This window comes from Manis pentadactyla, chromosome 4 (assembly GCF_030020395.1).
Source record: "Manis pentadactyla isolate mManPen7 chromosome 4, mManPen7.hap1, whole genome shotgun sequence".
Taxonomy (NCBI): Eukaryota; Metazoa; Chordata; class Mammalia; order Pholidota; family Manidae; genus Manis; species Manis pentadactyla.
This window is the reverse complement of record NC_080022.1, coordinates 52,667,853-52,686,187: the sequence shown is the minus strand read 5'-3', so window position 1 is coordinate 52,686,187 and position 18,335 is coordinate 52,667,853. Positions and strand designations below refer to the sequence as shown.

The window sequence follows — 18,335 nt, the reverse complement described above, 5'->3', positions numbered from 1 at the left end:
GCTTTTATTTTCTTTTTCTCCTTGCTTTTCTTTTTCTCCCCTTCTCTCTCCCTCCCTCTCTCTGTAAGAGGAGCTGAATCAATACTTTACAGCTGTGAGAGCAGCCACATTTACTTATTTTTTTCTACCAAAAATTCCCATTGCCAAAGCTGCTTGTACAAAATGAAAACATGCATTTAGAAGTTTGTTGTTACTATTTTTTAAGCAAAACTAAAATGAATTTATCCTACAAGCAACCAAACTGTGTAGGTCAACTTTTTTTTTTTTAAGTTCTTTTTTTTACACCGAGATTTAGTAGCCAGCAAATGTTGGAGTCCCTTTGCAGAATACAAGCAACGTAAAGGCACTGACCTCAGTTAAACTCCTGAACAGCTCAGCTAGTGAATAAAGTAAACAAAAATCCCACAACTAAAGCTGGATTTTATGCCCCAGCTGTGGGACAGGATGTGGATATTTTAAAACAAACAAACCAACAAAATGCAACCACCGCCACCAACTACCCAGCCCCAGGGTGTGGCCCGTCACCAGTCGCTGCACAAGTCCCCCGAGTGCCCCTGCCATAAAGCCTTGATGGAACAGGACTCAGAGCTCCTGGACTGTCAGAGCTGAGCTGGAGTTCACCTGGCATTAATTAAAAGCTCTGACTCAGGTGGTGCTTGTGGAGGGACTCAGCGTAGATCCGTGCAGCAGCTGACGGCCTTACCAGGCATAGCCCTGATTCTGTGCAGTGGAAGGGGGGAGGCAGTTAAAATGATTGAGCACCCCCAGTGCATAAGCCCTCTCACCTACCATATTTCATTTCATGGGTATGACCACCCAATGGCGTGAGGATTATTGTTCCCATTTTACAAGTGAGGAAACTGAGGCTCAAAGAAACAAAGTGATTTGAGGTGATTCATCCAGTAAGATCTTGGCAAAGCCAAGCATAAAACCCAGATCCCCATGGCAATCACCCAAAAAGGTTGCAGTGGGAATGCCCAGATGTGGAAGATGCATTCCAGGAATCTCCTATATTGGGAATCATATTCTTTATCCAAAAGCTCAGGTACCTCACCCTGACCCTGGGACTTAAGGAGGTTTAGGAAAGGTCAGGTTCTTTTTTAAATGACATTTTTGCTCATGGTTTGCCTATGTAGGTTTATCACCATAGCAACCATAACTTTCCAAGGAGTTTGTGACCAGGTTTTAGGAAATGAGGAGAACAATCCCATCTTCTTTCTGAATCTCATCAACAGATAGCACAGGAGCCAAGCTCTTCAGGCCTAATCCTAAAATGGCCACAGCATCCTTTGCAGGCTTTAGTTTAGCCTGGAAGGTTATGGGGTTAGAAGATAATGGGTAAATATTTTAGGACCAACTCCTCATAAAAGAACAGGGAAGCCTGGGAGAGGATTTCCCCAAATCTAATCTATCCCTCATTGCACAACACTCAATCTTTAGGACTGTGCCATTTCATAGTAAAGGGCTGTTTGCTGTAAACTTTATCTAGTTCTTAAAACAGTGTTAAAATCAGGAGAAAATACTTTTCAAAAATATATATATATATCATGATATTTTTCAGAATTAGCAATATATTCTAAGGCACTCAGATGATTCATCTATTCTAAAGCTTCATGTCTGAATCAGCTACTACAAAAATCTCCCCTTTTTAGGATCTTAGCAGGATTTTAGATTGGGCACTGATTAATTTGGGGGAGAATGGGAATGGCATGTATTCACTACAAGTAGGGATAAATTCAGTCCTTTTTGAAAAGAAAGGGCAGAAGTGATGTAAAAAGATATCCCTCCCCAGCAGGCATTTGTTCCCACAGCTAAACTGCTGATTCTACAAGCAGCCTTCTGCTTCATAAGAAAATGACCCCTGAGTTTTGGCTTTAATTTCCCTTTGGTCATTATTACCTATTATAATAATTTTATTACCACAATACAAAACTCTAGAGGATAAACAAAATAAAATCACCACTAATCCTATTACCAACCGATCACAGTAAGCTTTTTAGAGGGTTTTTTTTTCTGCTACAAGTCTTTTTCCCTTTCTATGAGCTTCATTCACTTAGTCAACAACTCTTTATTCAGTAGTTACTATGTGTCAGACCCTGTGTTCTCCATTGTTGCAGTCACTGTGGTAAATGTGATCTTTTCCCTTGTTCTCACTGAAAACTTGTATTTCTAGCATTAGAAAAGAAAAAGGCAACATAAAACCCTCAAAATTAAACTCCATTGTGTAAGCACAAGGTGATATCCCAGGAGGGTCTTGGGATATCCTCAGTGTAGGAAGTAACCTGGAGTCTGAAGTCTGGTCGTTTCTTATTCATCTGTGCCCAGGAGAGGGGGGCTTCCTTAGCTGCTTGGAGAGCACAGCTGGTCACTTACCTCTAAGCAGGTAATAGGCCCTAATTATGTGGGCCTTTGACAGGGGAGGAGAAATGTCCTTCCTGAGAGGGCCGGCCTTTCCATTCCACATCTCAAATACCTTCTTACCTCTGCTGACCTGAGGCTTGGCAACTTGAAAACCTGAAGGTTTTGGGCACTTTGTCCTAAGGAAAGAGCACAAAACCTCTAGACAGTCTGTTCTGCCCCCTGGGCCCTTGGAAGAAACAAGAGAGTAGCCCCTTGCCTGTCTGGCCCCGCTGACATTCAGCTCGGTGTTTCACTCCCTCCAAGTCCCTGGCCGCTGGGCCTCCCACAATGGAATGTAAACGCAGAGGCCACCATTCCTCTTGGCATCCAGCACCCAGCTGGGCTGCCTACATCTCCATCCCGCCTCTCGCCTCTCGAGGACGCCCAGCACTCCTGCCTGCAGCCCTCCCCTTGCTTTCCCTGCTGCAAGGCCTGTCAGGGTGCAGCAGCCTCCCACCCAGGCCACGTGAGGACACTGAAACTGATAGAATATGGGGAATGCAGAGGGGCTTACTTGAGAGGCCCCAAGGAAATGGGGACATCCACCTTTCTCCCCATTCATTACTCACCACAGTTCCCATCATGGTTCTTAGAGCCACAGAAGCACATGTGAAGCTGAAAAAACAACCCTGTTAATAATAACATGTCTCGCCAATGGGTTTCAAGCCCAGGGAAAGTTCACTCTTGATTCAGTGAGTCTGAGGAATGACAATGGAACCCTCTTGGGGTAAAAGTGTTTATTCCCAGCTTTATCCTTACCACAGCGATAGGTCAAGCCCTAGAATCCTGTTCACTTCAGAGCGCGTCTGCATGCAGCAAGCAGGTCTGTGTCTCTGGGCCTCTCTGCCTCTGCAGCCTCTCAGTCTCTGTCCTCGGCGTTGCCACCCTCCAGCCTCTGCCATCCTACAGCCTCGCAGCCGTATAGCCCGTACAGCAGCCCGGCTGGGTGGAGCTTTTTATATAGAGTCATTAATAACATATTGCCCACACATGTGTAGTGAGCAAGCCGTCCAGGGCCAAGTGAGAATCCTGGCCATAGAAACTTTCATTTTCTCTGCATGACAACAGTCAAAGTCTCCTGAAGATGACAATGAGCCAGGGCCTTTATGTTGTACTAGGCCCTTCATACCGGTTTCTCCAATCTCAACACAACCCTGCAAGGGAGATTATATCTAGAGGCAAGTAACTTGGAGTCAAGTGGACTTTATCTGCAGTCTTTTAAATTCAATTAAGGCAACTAATTACCTCTGATTTTGTGCACATTCTCCTCTGCCCTAATGGGCAAAGACTATGAATTTTAGATTGGGATAGACCTGTGTTCAAATTCTAATTCTTCCACATAGTGGCTTTGTAGTCCGGAGCCTCAGCTTCTTCATGCATGAAGTAGAAGCATATGAGACCTCCCAGTGAGGCTGTTGGTGGGGAGAGGAAGCAGTTAAGTGAGATACTGCAGGTAAAGTGCAATGCCTGGCTTCAGTGTCCAGTAAATGGCAATGCGTATTAGTATAAGTGATAAGTATCTGAGCCATGCCACACTCTCAGTGGCTCCTGGCTCCATATGCCAGAGACTTATTCACTGTGCCAGGAACCTTGCACTTCTGGGGCCAGGACAAATGTCCCAGTGATGTAACCAGGGTTTCTGCCTGAGTGATAGAAAATCATGTGCTTCTTGAAACACTTGTTTGCTTTTATAGGGCAGGCTTGCTATACAGAGAAATGTGCACCTTTTCTAAGTTTTCATAAAGGATAAGCTTCTTTGTAGCCCCCTTGTCACAATTTTGCCACAAAAGTTCAGCAAGGTAGACCCATGTGTGTTAGAACAGAATCTAGCAATAAATTTCACCTAACATCACTCATTTATAAGGGATACATGATATGATAGTTTTGCTCCTTGCCAACTTGCTACTCTCAGCCCCTTGAGTCACATTGTCCATTCATAAAACAGGATAATAATATACTTTATTCCATTTAACCTGAACAATATGCTTCCCAACACTTTTCCATTCCTTCTCTTCCTAATTTCCTCAAAACAAAAAAAAGGTTATTTTTGTCTGTGGAGATATTCTCAGGAGGAAAGCAAGCTGGTTGGCCCAGCATACAAATCCCAGGGATCTTTGTATCTAAAAAAAAGTGTAAAATTCTGAATTGTGGATGGTGACGGTGGAAAAGCTTTTTTTTCCATTCCATCTGATCCTACTTATAAATCAGGTTGGCCTTACAAGTAGCTCTAACTGTGTACAAAGAAAAGAGGACTGGGCCTGGCACCTGCACTCCTGCCTTTGACATTTAGCCATGTCCACTACTAGCTCTCTGATTCCAGGCAAGTCAATTGTTTCCTCTGAGCCTCAGTGTTCCTGTCCATAAGACAGAGGGAAATAATATTTAACTTCTAACGCTGTTGTGAGGATTAAGTAAAATAATGGACATGAAAACACTTTGAAAATCCTGGATTGCCACAGGGATGCAAGATGTTTTTGTGGATTGTAATCATTAACATCTAAGTTGTCAGTGCTAACCATAATACTAACAGTAACCTCAAATAGCATTTAATTCCTGGAAAAAAGCACTTTCCAGAATGGCATCCAGCGTCATTCTGTGATCGTATTGTTCACTAGTATCATTGTGAATGGGTGGCAAGCAACATCCCAGATATGTCTAAGCCAACAGCAATGCCAGACAGCCATCATTCTAGGGTCTGAGTCTTCCTCTCTGAAAAGGTGTATCCTGTTATAAGAAGTGGCACACACTTGGCATGTTTGAAGAATGGCAAGACAACCAATATGGCTAGAGCAGAGTGAGCAAGGGAAACGGTGGGAGGAAATGAGCTCAGAGAAGCAGTAAGAGACAGGGACTGGTGAGGTCATTGAGACGGGAAGCCACTGGAGGGCTCTGAGTAGAGAATAAGATGATCTAACTCTGGTTCTAACTGCATCACTTCGGGACAAGAGTGGAAGCAGGGGAGGCCAGAGAGGAAACCATAATCCTGACAAGAGGCATGGTGGCTGGGACCAGGGAGTCAGTGGTGGAGGTGGTGAGAAGCAACTGAACTCAACGTGAAAAAGGCTGTGTAGGAGAGAAGGATGTCAAGGATGAGCCAAGATTTTGGCCTAAGCAACTGAAGAGAAGACAGTGGAACAGGTCTTGGGAAAACCAGGAATTCTGCTTTTAGAAACATTTGAAAGAATTATGCTTTTGAGTTTTATTAAGAAATTTTTCCATTGGTGATTTTTTAAAAAGGGCATACATCAACATTACACACATCATAATTTCAAAACAATGTCTCATCCATGATCTCATTTGGTGCTTCAAGCAGCATTATGAAGTTGCTGCCACTGTTCCCACTGCATCAGGATATGAGCAGAGAGGTGCAATCACTAGGGTTGCATAAAATAAGGTATTTAGTGTAGAGATTAGACCTTCTACAATGTGAGTAGCCAGAGAAGGTTCTGTGTTGGGTGTTGTGCCTAAGGGTGATACAGGTCGGCCAGGCTGAACATCAGGAGGAAAGCTGGACGTGAAGTGATACCAAACAAGGACAAACAGGAACCCACCTGGAAGACAAGGACCCCACATAGATACCTGGAACCTGTGTCCATCTCCCACCACCTCCAATCTCAATGCCGTGGATGGCTTCCAGGAGCAGCTGTGCCGTTTTCATGCAACTGCACACACTCTGGCCCAGGACTTGGAGAAGGCCCAGGAGGGTCTAGTAGGAGCTGAAGTTGCTGTGGGCCCAGACACACCTCACACCAACCAGCTGAGCTACCGTATCAGCAGCAGCGTGTGTGTGCTGCCGCAGTGCCTGCTACAGCATGAAGATGGTTCCCGCTTCACTTCCACCTTCCAGTTCTGCAGATGGGTCTGTAGTCAGCTCTAAATAGGATCTGCACAGGGAAGGGAATTCTGGGAAATCATTCCAGTTTAGCTAAGTTGGCATGGGATAAAGCCACCACACCTACTCTACAGATGAAGAAAATTAAGACCCAGATAAATTAACTGACTTGCCCAACATCTTGCAGAACATTTGTAGTAAATATTTTATCAGAACCCAGTTTCACTGACTCTTAGCCCACTGGCTTTAGTCCGTATTTTTCAAGGCTGTCTATGTGCCAGACACTGAGTCACATATTTAGTGCTCACAACTCTAAGGAGTAGGTATTATTATCCCAGAGTTACAGATGAAGATACTGAGGTGCAAACGAACCAGTGTAACCCAGCTATGGGCAGGGAAAGCTGAGGTTCAAACACAGGCTAGTAAGAGCACAGGCCCCACACTCTCAGCCTCTGGAGTTGCGGACTTTCCCGCCACCAACTCCATGTGCCATCCTCTTTCCCAGGCTGGTGCATCAGAAGATGGCTCACATTAAGAGAGGTCCTGGTACCTCAATTTCTCGTCTGTAGTCTGTAGTGCTGGCCTGGGGCCCTTCCCTCCCACTGCAGGCACAGTGTGAACACACAGTGGGAAATACTTTGGTGAGCGCACTCAGGAGTTGCACTGATGTATCCCAAATGTGACAGAGCAAGAGCACCAGAGTGCAGCCTCTGGCCTGAAGGAAGCCCATCAGCTCTTGGTCATAGGAACCAGAGCAGAGAAATGAAGCAAGTGCCCCCCTCCATGCTAAGACATTTCTCATGATTCCAAAGAGGCCAGAAAATAGAGCTGAGCAGGAACAGAGGAAAGCCCATTGCTTTAGTGAAACCTAAGATTTGTGGCTTTAGATTTATCAAACAACTCTACATTCATGTAATTCTCTTGATAATAGTAGTAGTAGTAATAATAATAATAGCTATTATTATCCACTGCAGTTAATTGCTTACTTTCTGCCAGGCACTGTTCTAAGTGGTTCACATAAATTAACCCAGTTAGCCCTCACAATAAGAATATACAGTAGGAAGTATTACCAGCCCCATTTTACAGATGGGGAAACTGAGGCACAGAAAAGCTAGATAACAAAAAAAAAAAAAAAGCTAGATAACTTGCCTACAATCACACAAGCCTAGAGCCAAACCTCTCAACCTTTATACTAACCTGCCTCTCACCATCGTCTCTGAGGGAAGGAGACAGGAAGAGAGGGTGGCAGGATTACAGTTCCCACTTTGCAGATGAGAAAACTGAGGCTCAGGATGGTTGAATAAGGAGCCCAAGGCCTCCCTACCAAATCCAGATTCAAAACTCTTTCCACTCTTTCCACTTCATGTTCTTCCTACTCTGTCACTCAACCCTGTCAAGTTAATGGCACATTCAGGACCTGAAGCCGAGTCTTCTAATGCCTAACTCAAGCCCAATTACAATTGCTTGTGGTTTGCTAGAAAGACTAATTGCTTTGAATACCCAAATGGGCAATTTGGCTACCAAAGTCAGTCTAGAAGCCAAAAGCCGTTTACTAGCAAACAGAAGGGTCTTCTCACATTTTCAATCAGGAAAGGACCAACAGTGACTTCCCCACCTTGGAAAGTGGCCTCACATCCTGGAACCAGAGGAACAAAAACAGCCTGATTCTTGGAGATTAGGCAACACTAGCTCTGTTATATATGGCTATAACTGTGGCCTTCTCAGTGTCCAGCCCCTTGGAGGCAATGGTGTAATCACTTGTTTATGTATAATTCAACAAAACTCATCCATCCAGCATAGGCTTACTGGTTATCCCCGCCCTATACACACACTGTGGGGAGAGCAGACACAAGGTTGCTCACACAGAATCCCCATCTTCAATGAGTTTATTAGCATCTGGGAAACTCCAATTCTGCTCCCATCACCCTACCACCACCACCACCACCACCACCAACACCACATACTTAAATAATATTAAAAAACATGGCCACAGGAACCAGTACAAGCTAGTAGGAAAATGGTTGACAAAATTTTCTTTCATCATTTATTCAGTTAAGCAAGTGAATATATGCTGAGTTTCTTTAATTTGTTAGGCACTGTGCTAGGCACTTTGGATGTGAAACACATTTAATCTTCACCACACCCCTGTATGGTAGGCATTATTACTTTTATTTTACAGATAAGGGAACTGAGGCAGATGAAGGGAAATGACTTGCTCAAGATTATTAATAATTGAGATAGTATTAATAATTCTAGAAACCAGAGCTTCTGACTTCCAGTTCAGAGTTAATCCTATCACATTAGAAAGGGAATTACAAGTTCCCGTAGAAAGTGAAAGGAACACAGGAAACATACAAAAACGAATGAGACAGGCAAATCAATGGAAAGGTAATGAAAGTTTTTTATTCTCCAATGGAAGGGACTGGAGACAGCCAGCTGTCTTAGCAAAGTGTCATGGTCCCCTTCCATAGCGGAGAGATGTTGCTGGGGTCTCCCTTTCCCCTTGCATCTTGACGTGCCTTGTTCTCACCAATGGAATGAGAATAGAAATAATGTATGTCTTTTTCAGGTCAGAGTGTATAAGAATTGGGTGTGCCTTCTCTATTCCAACTTTCCTATTGACTGGTGGAAAGCAGGGGATCCTGTGGACACAAGGACCCTGCTGGGAGAAGAATAGCTTGGTAAACATAGATGCACATGTGGGCTTGCCATGAACAAGAAATGAACTTCTATTGCCCCATTATATGTTTGAAGTGCTATTTGTTACAACATCTAGTATTACCTTAACTAAATATGGTCAATGAAGCCAAAGAGCCAGGCTCTAAGTTGTTATGGACCATAATTCATTCCACCTTGCAGGTAATCAATATATCATCAATAAGGTACATATAGATTAATTGGCCTTTCTGAAGTGTCGGGGACGGCCTTTGTCTTCTCACATGTTTGTAGGCAGAATGGGAAAGCACCTTCCCCCATGTCTGAATGCAGCATGGGAAAGCACAAGCTTGAGAACAACCGGTGCAGTCCTTGGAAGTTATCTGCCCACAAAAACATATCTTGTCCTCGAAGACGAGCCAAGACTCCTCACTCTGAAAATAGGGAGACCTTGAGGATGTGTGAAAACACCTCCCCTGCTTCTGGCCTGCACCCCCCTGAGATGGGAAAGATGAGTATAGCACTTGGCTGAGGTCCGAGAAAGGCAGTATAAAAATAAAGGTGCTGCGCCACATCGGGGCTGCAGCCATTGTCTGTCTGTCGATGTTGTCTGTGTTTTTTGTTCTCTCATTTCACCCAAAGAAGATGAGCGGCACGTTATATCTGGCGCCCAATGTGGGGCGTCCTCTCAGAGTGAGTTGTACATATATTCAGCTCCACGCCTCTCCTTCAGACTGTTCGACTTCGACGGCAGATACCGTCAAGTGACGCCCGTACAGGGAGCTGAAGTACGGAGGAGAACGTGAGAGCCGCCGCGGAATAACAGTGCGCCCACAAAACAGGTGAGGGGCAGTGAATCATTTAACCTCCGAGAGTATCATGGGGGCCGGAAACAGCTGAGTCCTATTTGCACAGATACTTAAGCATATGCTGCGGATGCGCAGCACAAAGCCCCCTGGACGGAAGCCGTCTAAACCTTAACCCAGTTATGTAAACTGCTTGCCCTTAGAGTGTATTCATGAAAACTGACGTACTTTTAATCAAATAAACTAAGAAGAAAGAAGGCAATTGAATATTAGAAACTCAAATCTTTATGTCAGTTTGTCTGTGTATATGTATTTTTTTTTTTTATGTAGGAGAGCAAGGTACAGGCTTTTATTTAGAGATAAAGTGAAGGGACAGAGCTCCCGGCTCATGCCAGGAGGGGACAAGAGAGTCCATAGTGGTGCGTTGTCTAGGGGGTTTTATAGGCAGCTGAGGATTTTTCAAGAACATGAAAAAAACTCAGGGGTGTGGACTTGTTAAGCGGTCCCTGAATATTTAGAATTAACTTAACACAAGCAACTTCTTCTGATGATTTCTCCCTGAGATACCAGCATCTTGGTCTGGGGACACAGGAAACAAGGCCACCTGCTCAGCCCCACAAGGTGGGCTGAGGTATTGTTTGCTAAAGAGTAAGTTAAGAATTTCTAACTTTTTAACTTCCGGGGTATTAAAATGCAATCTTATCTTTAAGGTGGAATGCTTCCTGCCTTTTACTGTGTTGTTTATGCCTGGGCTTACTTGCTAAATTAGCTGCCTAGTTTGCAAAATCATTCATCAGATCTGAAGGTGGAAAGACAGTACAGAGGCCTGGGCCTTTTAGTATGCTAAAGAGAACCTTACACATGATTACAAATGTTCAGCATAATACAACATGTGCTACTCTTCTTTATCTGGGGAACATTAACTGATTTCACTGAAGAATGATTCTAGAGCTCAATGTTTAACATCGAATTTTAGCAGGGGGGTTTCCTTGCATGTAGTTACATTGCTCTGACTGCAAATATCCTGCCCTGCCCCCTCCGGAGGCCCTCACCCTATTCTGACTACATTTATGGTCCCTGTCTCATTCCCCTCTCTACAGATAGAGACCCTAGCTGCTGCTAGGGAAAGGCGGAGATGACCTCTCTGGCTGCTTCATGCTGAGAGGAGGCGCAGTAAGGGGTGCAGCTAGATCTCCATTAGTGGACAGTTGAGAAGGCCTCAGAAGGTGGGCACTTTTATTTCAGGTTCTATCTCCATTTGCAGTTTTGTGGCTTCTAGGCAAGATAGAACAAATTGTGTTATTATGTTAAGTAGCAACATCTGAAGTTGGATTTTCCATTCTGGAAGGACAAACTTGATGAGATTAAGAATGCATGGCTGAATATGAGAACTAGAGATAGTAAAACTTTAATTGCAATGATAAGAGAAAACTAAAATATCTAGAGAATCATAGCCAGATATTTTGAAGAAGCTAAAATTCTGAATCTAGTTTATGTCTCAATGACTAGTATTAGGATTTAGTATGGATAAGGCTGCATTATTGAAAAAATACTTTTCTCCAAAATCACCCTCATTTTTATTAGAAGTAACCAGATTAAGAAAATAAACACTTGGCTTTATTATTTGCATAAGTGCAGCAAGAAAAGCAATTGATTACATAGGCTCTTTTAAATGTGCTTTGCTGGAACTTTTTGTAAGGAATTTCAGATTGAACTTTTAAAGGCCTCTCCAGGCCAGAAAGCCAAGTAAGACTTGCCATCAGGTTTTGCCTGCAGTACCTGTAGATTTGGGTGAATTCCTCTCTTCTCGAGGTCCAAGACATCCTGAGGTTCCTGCACCTGCCAGGAAGTTACCTTCCTTACTCACCTGTAAGGCTGCTGGGAACTCTGTAAGCAAGGTACCAGGCCAGTTCTTTCAAGGGGCTTTGTTGGCTATATAAAGTCAACTTTAGTTCCTTAAAGCTGTTCATATCTGAGCTTACACACATGTCTCTCAGGTATGACATTCCAGTCAAAGTCTTGGTAATATAACCAGTGTTTTTAATTGGTCCTCTTACAAGGAAAGCAGGTTCTTATTGAACTTATGCAAATAAACATACTGCCATGAAATATAAAAATACTGAAAGCTTTTAAATTCTTGAGGGGTCAGGTAGAGAGAAAGATAAATGTTTCAATTCTGCTTATAAAGGTATTGTCATTTACAAAACTGTTGTCAGTCAGCTTAAGAGAAAAAAGCTTTAAACACCTTTTTGAGCAACATTTGAAACAAAAAGCCACAAAATCATCTTCCTTAGTTTACTTAATCCTATGTAACCAATACTTATTCTGCTGAAATCTAGTTCTTTACTAGTTTAGGAGTAATAAAACAGTGACTATAAATGACAAAAGACTTACAAATGACAATGGTTAAAGACCTAACAAGAGCTTACTGTAAGACAGTTGACATAAGGAAATTCTGATATTTCTGTAACACAAAACATTCAGTAACAAAGTTTAGCATCATTCCCTTTGACAGTGCTTTCCAGGTAATTAAGCAGGAAATTATATAAGGCAAATTAGCCAAATACTTTCTAAAATGAGAAAAAAATTCTTCTGACATGTTCCAGGGGCCCTCTGGAAAATATCAGAGTTAACTATTAGAATTTAAAACTATTAGGTATCTTAATGTTTAGTAAACACTGAGAAGCAGGCTATTGTAAACTGTTACACTAGCATTCTTTAGATTGACAAATTTATGAACATTTTATAATTTCTGTAACTATGAGCTTTACAGCACAATTTCTCACTAAATACAAAGTATATCTTCTTAACTTAGCAAAACTTTAAGGTTTTAGATTACCACAAAGATTCTCAGGCGTAGGTAGGTATACACACTGTAACACACAATAATTATTAAGAAGTTCACTTGCTACATTTAGTTTACTCATTCTTAACAACTCTGCTAGACTACTTACAAAACCTTTACTGAATATTAGACAAAGTCAAGCCTCTAAGCATTTTATTCTTGAAAGATTTAGCAGATAACATCAACTTACATGACTTTAGGTAAACTTAGGCAGCTGATAACCATAAGGACATGTCCGTTTCAGTTCAACTTAAATTAGCATTAATACTTAATGTTTTACATTAGAATTCTCTGGAAGTTTTAGAATGCCCAATCTTCACAAGCACTTATCTTTAAATCAATTTCATTAATACCATCCGGAGGTAGAAAAATCTTTCATTTACATGCTTAGACACACAAACATACAGAGACATAACGACTACAGTAAAAAGAACATATACACAGACAGATAAACTGACACAGAGACTTGAGTTACTGATATCCAATTGCCTTTCTTTTTAGCTTATTTGACTAAAAGTATTTCAGTTTTCAAGAATACACTCTACAGGCAAGCAGTTTATATAACTGGGTTAAGGTTTAGATGGCCCCAGACTAACAGGGCCGATGAAGGTTCTGAACTGATAGGGACCGTGTGTCCAGGGGGCTGGAAATGAAATGCAAGCACAGTTCTAGCTCCAGTTGTTTAAAGCCAGGCTGTATTGCAGAAGACACATTTTTTCTGTTTCAGGGAGTCTAGTTTAAAAACTTCTTAATTTTTGAAGATAAGGAACCCAATAAGTAGAATAGATTTCCACCAAAATAATTTAGAAAACTAGTTTCACATTATAGTCTACAGGACTGTTGACTATTTTCCTTCCTTGCATTAAAATAAATTTAGCTGCATAACCTTATATTGTGTACTTCTCTCAGGGGCCAAGCCTCTCCATCAGAGTTTGTATTGAGGCCAGGCTTGTGTGCAGAAGATAAAGCACTTTTTCCTTTTCAGGGTCTGGGGATCAAAATTGCTCCCAGTTCCTCAGAATGCATGCCAGAGGCGTGTCTGAATTTAACCTTGAAGAGGATGCTCCCATCTGAAAGAGAGAGAGAAAGACAGGTGTCCAGCACCTGGTCAGCCTCTCTCTCTGTGAGGGAGTCCCCTCGCCTTGGAGCTGAGGTGATAGTGGTCAGTTAACCCCTCTGCCAGGCCTACTGGACTTAACCACTCCTTACCAGCGTGGCCTGCACCTTGCCTTGATTCCCCTCTTGCCTTCCCACTAAGCAAGAGTCACCTCGGAGCTCTGGATTTAGTGGGACCTTACCAGTGTCCTCCTACTTATGCCTTTTGGGAGTTTCCCTAGTTTTCTCTGCACAAGTTTTCCTTGAGCGCTCCCTGCCTATCTGATAAGTGCAGGGACTGTGTGACTTCTTGCTGCCAGAGCCCTGATCTGAGTCACAAGCCTGTTTTGCTTTCCTGGGGCTGCAGAAAAGGAAATGCCTAGCCCCAGGACGACTGCCTGTAAGGAAAGGAGATCAACAGAATAGAGCCATTTACATGTTGGTCTCAGATTTCAGCTTGATTACTTTACAGACTTCATTTACCTACACAGGAGAAAGTGGCACAGGCCTAAGAGGCCTGCTTTGAATGGAGAGCTAGGGAACTTTTTCTAAGGCCAGAAATAAAAATCAGGAGCTGCCATGGACATTAATGGGGGGGAGGGGGCTATACACTCAAACACCAGTTTCTGCCACTGCCTGGAAATTTACTCACCAGTCACCCACTATAACAAATCTGATCACTGAGACAAGAGGTCAGGGGTCATCTGCGACTCTTGCATATGCAGCAGCCTAGCCGGAGGTTCACTCAGCACCACCGGATCAGTCAGCCAGAGCCGAGATCCAAGGACCACTGTCTACTAGTCCGGTCTGCCCTTGGAGTCCGCAGATTAGGATAGGAAAGTAGGAAATCAGCTCAGCCACTCTCCGACATTCCCATCTGTCTGGAGGCGGGGGATCAAGGAGTGGAAGACACCAGGAAACCTTTCGCCCTAGACTTAAGACTGGTAGCCGACGCTAATCGTCTTTTAAGTGGCTAACAGGTGCCCAGACACATTTTTATGAGACAAAAAGTACAGCACTTAGTCAGGAATAAGAGCGGAGCGTGGATCTCCTACCTTGCGGTGGTGAGCATCGGGTTCCGTGAAATTGATGAAGTTAGAAGGGAGTTAGGAACGCCCCCTGCCTCACTGAGGCCAGGGCAGCCTGAAGAAGCAGGCTGGAAGTCATAGGCAGAGACAGAGGCACTCCTCACGGATACCCAATTGGGCTGTTGGGGTCTGATTCCAGACACGCGGGCCTTTGAGAAGCCACTGAAGTGTAGCCTCAGCCTAGATGCTCGCAGTTGCCCATGGCTTTCCTCAGTCCCTCGTATCTGAGGAGATGCCTCTGAAAGGGAATCCTGGCCTCCACTCAGCTGACATTCCGGTTCCCAAGGGAGACGGGGGATCCACTGAGGGAGACGCAGGGGAACCTGTCGCTCGAGACTTTGAGATTGGCAGCCAGGCTAGTCCCATTTAAGTGGCTGACAAGCGCCCGATTTTGTGTGCCATAGACGGCTTCCTTCTATAAGGACAGTGAAAGAAAAGGCAGGCTTGGATGCCAATACTCACCTCCGAAGTTATCCTGGATGAGCCCCCAAAGATGATGCCGGGGTTCTTGTTTGCAGAGCCGAAGAATGAGCTTCACAAACAGTCAAGGTAGGAGAGCAAGGTACAGGCTTTTATTTAGAGATAAAGTGAAGGGACAGAGCTCCCGGCTCACGCCAGGGGGGGACAAGAGAGTCCTGTGTATATGTTTTTATATGAAAAGCGTTGCTAACTGTAGTCATTATGTCTTGGTCTGTATGTTTGTGTGTCTAAGTGTGTAAATTAAAAAATGTTTTCCACCTCTGGAGGGTATTAATAAAAGTGATTTAAAGACAAGTGCTTGTGAAAATTGGGCATTCTAAAATTTCCAGAAAATCTAATAAAAAATATTAAGCATTTATGCTAATTTAAGCTTAACTGAAATGGACATGTCCTTATAGTTATCAGCTGCCAGAGTTTACTTTAAGTCATTTAAGTTGATGTTACCTGTTAAATATTTCAAGAAGATGCTTGAAGAAAAGCTTGACTTTGATGTGTAGTGAAAGTTTTGTAAGTGACCTAGCATGGTTGCTAAAAATAAGTAAACAAGTGCAGCAAATAAACTTTTTAATCATAATACTGTATTAATGTATAACAGTGTATATATCTGCAAACAGCCTGAGAATTTTTGTGGTAACCAAAATTCTTAAAGTTTGCTAAGTTATATAGACATATTTTGTGCTTAATGAGAAATTGTGCTGTAAGACAGTTGCCAAAAATGATAAAATATGTTCATAAATGTATCAATCTGAAGAATGCTGGTGTAACAGTTTACAGTGGCCTATTTTTCAGTGTTCACTGAAGGTTAAAGTATCAAATGGTTTTAAGTTCTAATGAAAACTACTTAATATAATAAGGAAAATATTTTGGTATGTTAAAGATGTGTGTTTTAATAAGAGAAAGTATAAAGAATGGAAATTTGTTTTGTTGAGGGTAAAAGAAGGTAATTGTTCTAAAGTACAGCTATTTATTTAAAGGGGGAGAACACTGAATGTAAGAGGAAGGTTGTGGAAAGCTTGTGGAGTTGATATGGTCATGCTATGTGAAGTTAAAGCAAGTGAGTCTTGATGTTAAGTACACAGCAAAATTGGAGTTTTGTTTTCAGTTGGAAAGACAAAGTTTTCTTTAACCATTAGTCTGCTCTTAATATTGAAAGATTGCAAAGGGTTCTCTAATTGTTTTATCAAAACAGTTTCTTATGCTTAAAGTCTCAATGAATTGTCTGAGTATTTAAGAAAATGAGATCTTAATATTAAAAAGACAGTAAACTAAGTGTTGTTAACTATGTAACCTGCCTTTGCTTTTATCATTCTGGTTAAATAATAAGTGTTATTTAATAACTATAATTCTATTTAGGCAAGTGCCTTAAAAACTTTTGACAACTTCCCAAGACCAAATTTTAAAAAGTATTTTTACTTCTAATTAACTCTGATATTTTCCAGAGGGCCCCTGGAACATGTCAGAGGAATTTCTTCTCCTCATCAAGGAAAATATTTGACTAATTTGGCTTATTTACCTGATATATACTTACCTAAAAAGTGCTGTCAAAAGGAATAATGCTAAATTTTATTACTGAATGTTTTATGTTACAGAAATATCACTCTTCCCCCTAAGACGCTTACTCCTGATGCCTAATTAAATTTACCTGTTAGTACTACTATAATCACTGACTGTGTATATATTGATTGTACTCATGTAGCCTCTTACTGTAATTCTACAAATCAATTGAAAATGGTCTTCTGGATATAGACCTCCAAATGGTTGGGTATTTTTGTGTAATAACAAAACATATCAAGCCCTTTCTTCACACTATCGAGGTGTTTGTGGTGTGGGAAGCATTCTTCCTGCTCTACATCCTGAATATAAGCACAAGAGACTTCTCCGAGCTCTGCCATCTGATTGTGATGAAAACTTGAAACTCTGAGATCCTGCCGCTGTTGCAGTTGCAGCTGCGTTCCTCCTGCCGGTCCCTAGACTTGTCATTGGAATGCAGAAAGAGATATCTAAGCTGGCCTGTGCATATAGCAAAACAACAAATTTGACTGCTTCTGTATTATCTGAACTCAACCAAGAACTGGGAGAAGTGCGAGCTGCGGTGCTTCAGAATCGCTCTGCTATAGACTGTCTGCTGTTAAAAGAACATGTAGGATGTGAACAATTTCCAAGAATGTGCTGTTTCAATTTGTCTGATTTTTCTCGAACTACCCAAAATCAATTAGATGATATCCATCATATTGTCAATAAGTTTTTACAAATGCCTAAGCTATCTAACTAGTTTTCTTAATTTCATTAGATATAACTAGTAATTGTAAGTCTGCCTTTGTTATGTATCTGTATTCCTATTCTGTTAATGTGTGTACGCAATTTAACTAGTAGTTTGTTAAAACCTATATATATATTCAAGTTATGTCTGTCTTTCGACATGTTCGATCTCAGCCATGTAATGCATATTTCACACAAAACTGGGATACCATATAATCCACAAGGCCAAGGCATTGTGGAACATGCCCATGGCATCCTTAAAGCTCAATTGTAAAAAAACTAAAAGGGGGAGTTATATCCCCGGTCACCCCAGAACCATTTAAATCATATCTTATTTGCAGCCAAAATTGCATCTGATATATTAAATCAGATAAAAGACATGTTCAAAGAACCCCTGAATGGTCTCTGGCATGCTATCACACCTCTCTTAACCCTAAGCATTTTATGTCTTCTATTGCTGTTACTAGGGCCTTGTGTCCTTCGCAGCATGTGGAAACTCATCCAACAAGCCTTAAGAGACCTGCATCATTTGAAATTGCAGACGGCACCCCCCACTTGTAAATCATAAGTTCTAAAGTCAAGTATGGTAGCCAATGATGGGTAAGATATGGTTGAATTGTAAATACCAACCTAAGACAGGGAGTGGTCGACAGGACTATAGCCCCATGACGGGTAAGGATTTACTTCAACCATACAACCTAAGACAGGCACAAACCTTGACCCAGTCTGAGTTAGGCTGGTTGTTTTATTAAAGGAAAAAGGGGGAGGTGTCGGGGACGGCCTTTGTCTTCTCACATGTTTGTAGGCAGAATGGGAAAGCACCTTCCCCCATGTCTGAACGCAGCACGGGAAAGCACAAGCTTGAGAACAACCGG

The 18,335-nt window shown here is 42.3% G+C and overlaps 1 long non-coding RNA gene across 1 annotated transcript; it reads left to right on the top strand.

Moving 5' to 3' along the window:
* The first annotated feature begins 9,732 nt into the window (after positions 1-9,732).
* On the top strand, positions 9,733-17,626 carry LOC130683360 (uncharacterized). Its single transcript, XR_008997027.1, has 2 exons — positions 9,733-9,990; positions 15,355-17,626. It is a non-coding gene; the product is annotated as an uncharacterized LOC130683360 (long non-coding RNA).
* Positions 17,627-18,335: the final 709 nt, after the last annotated feature.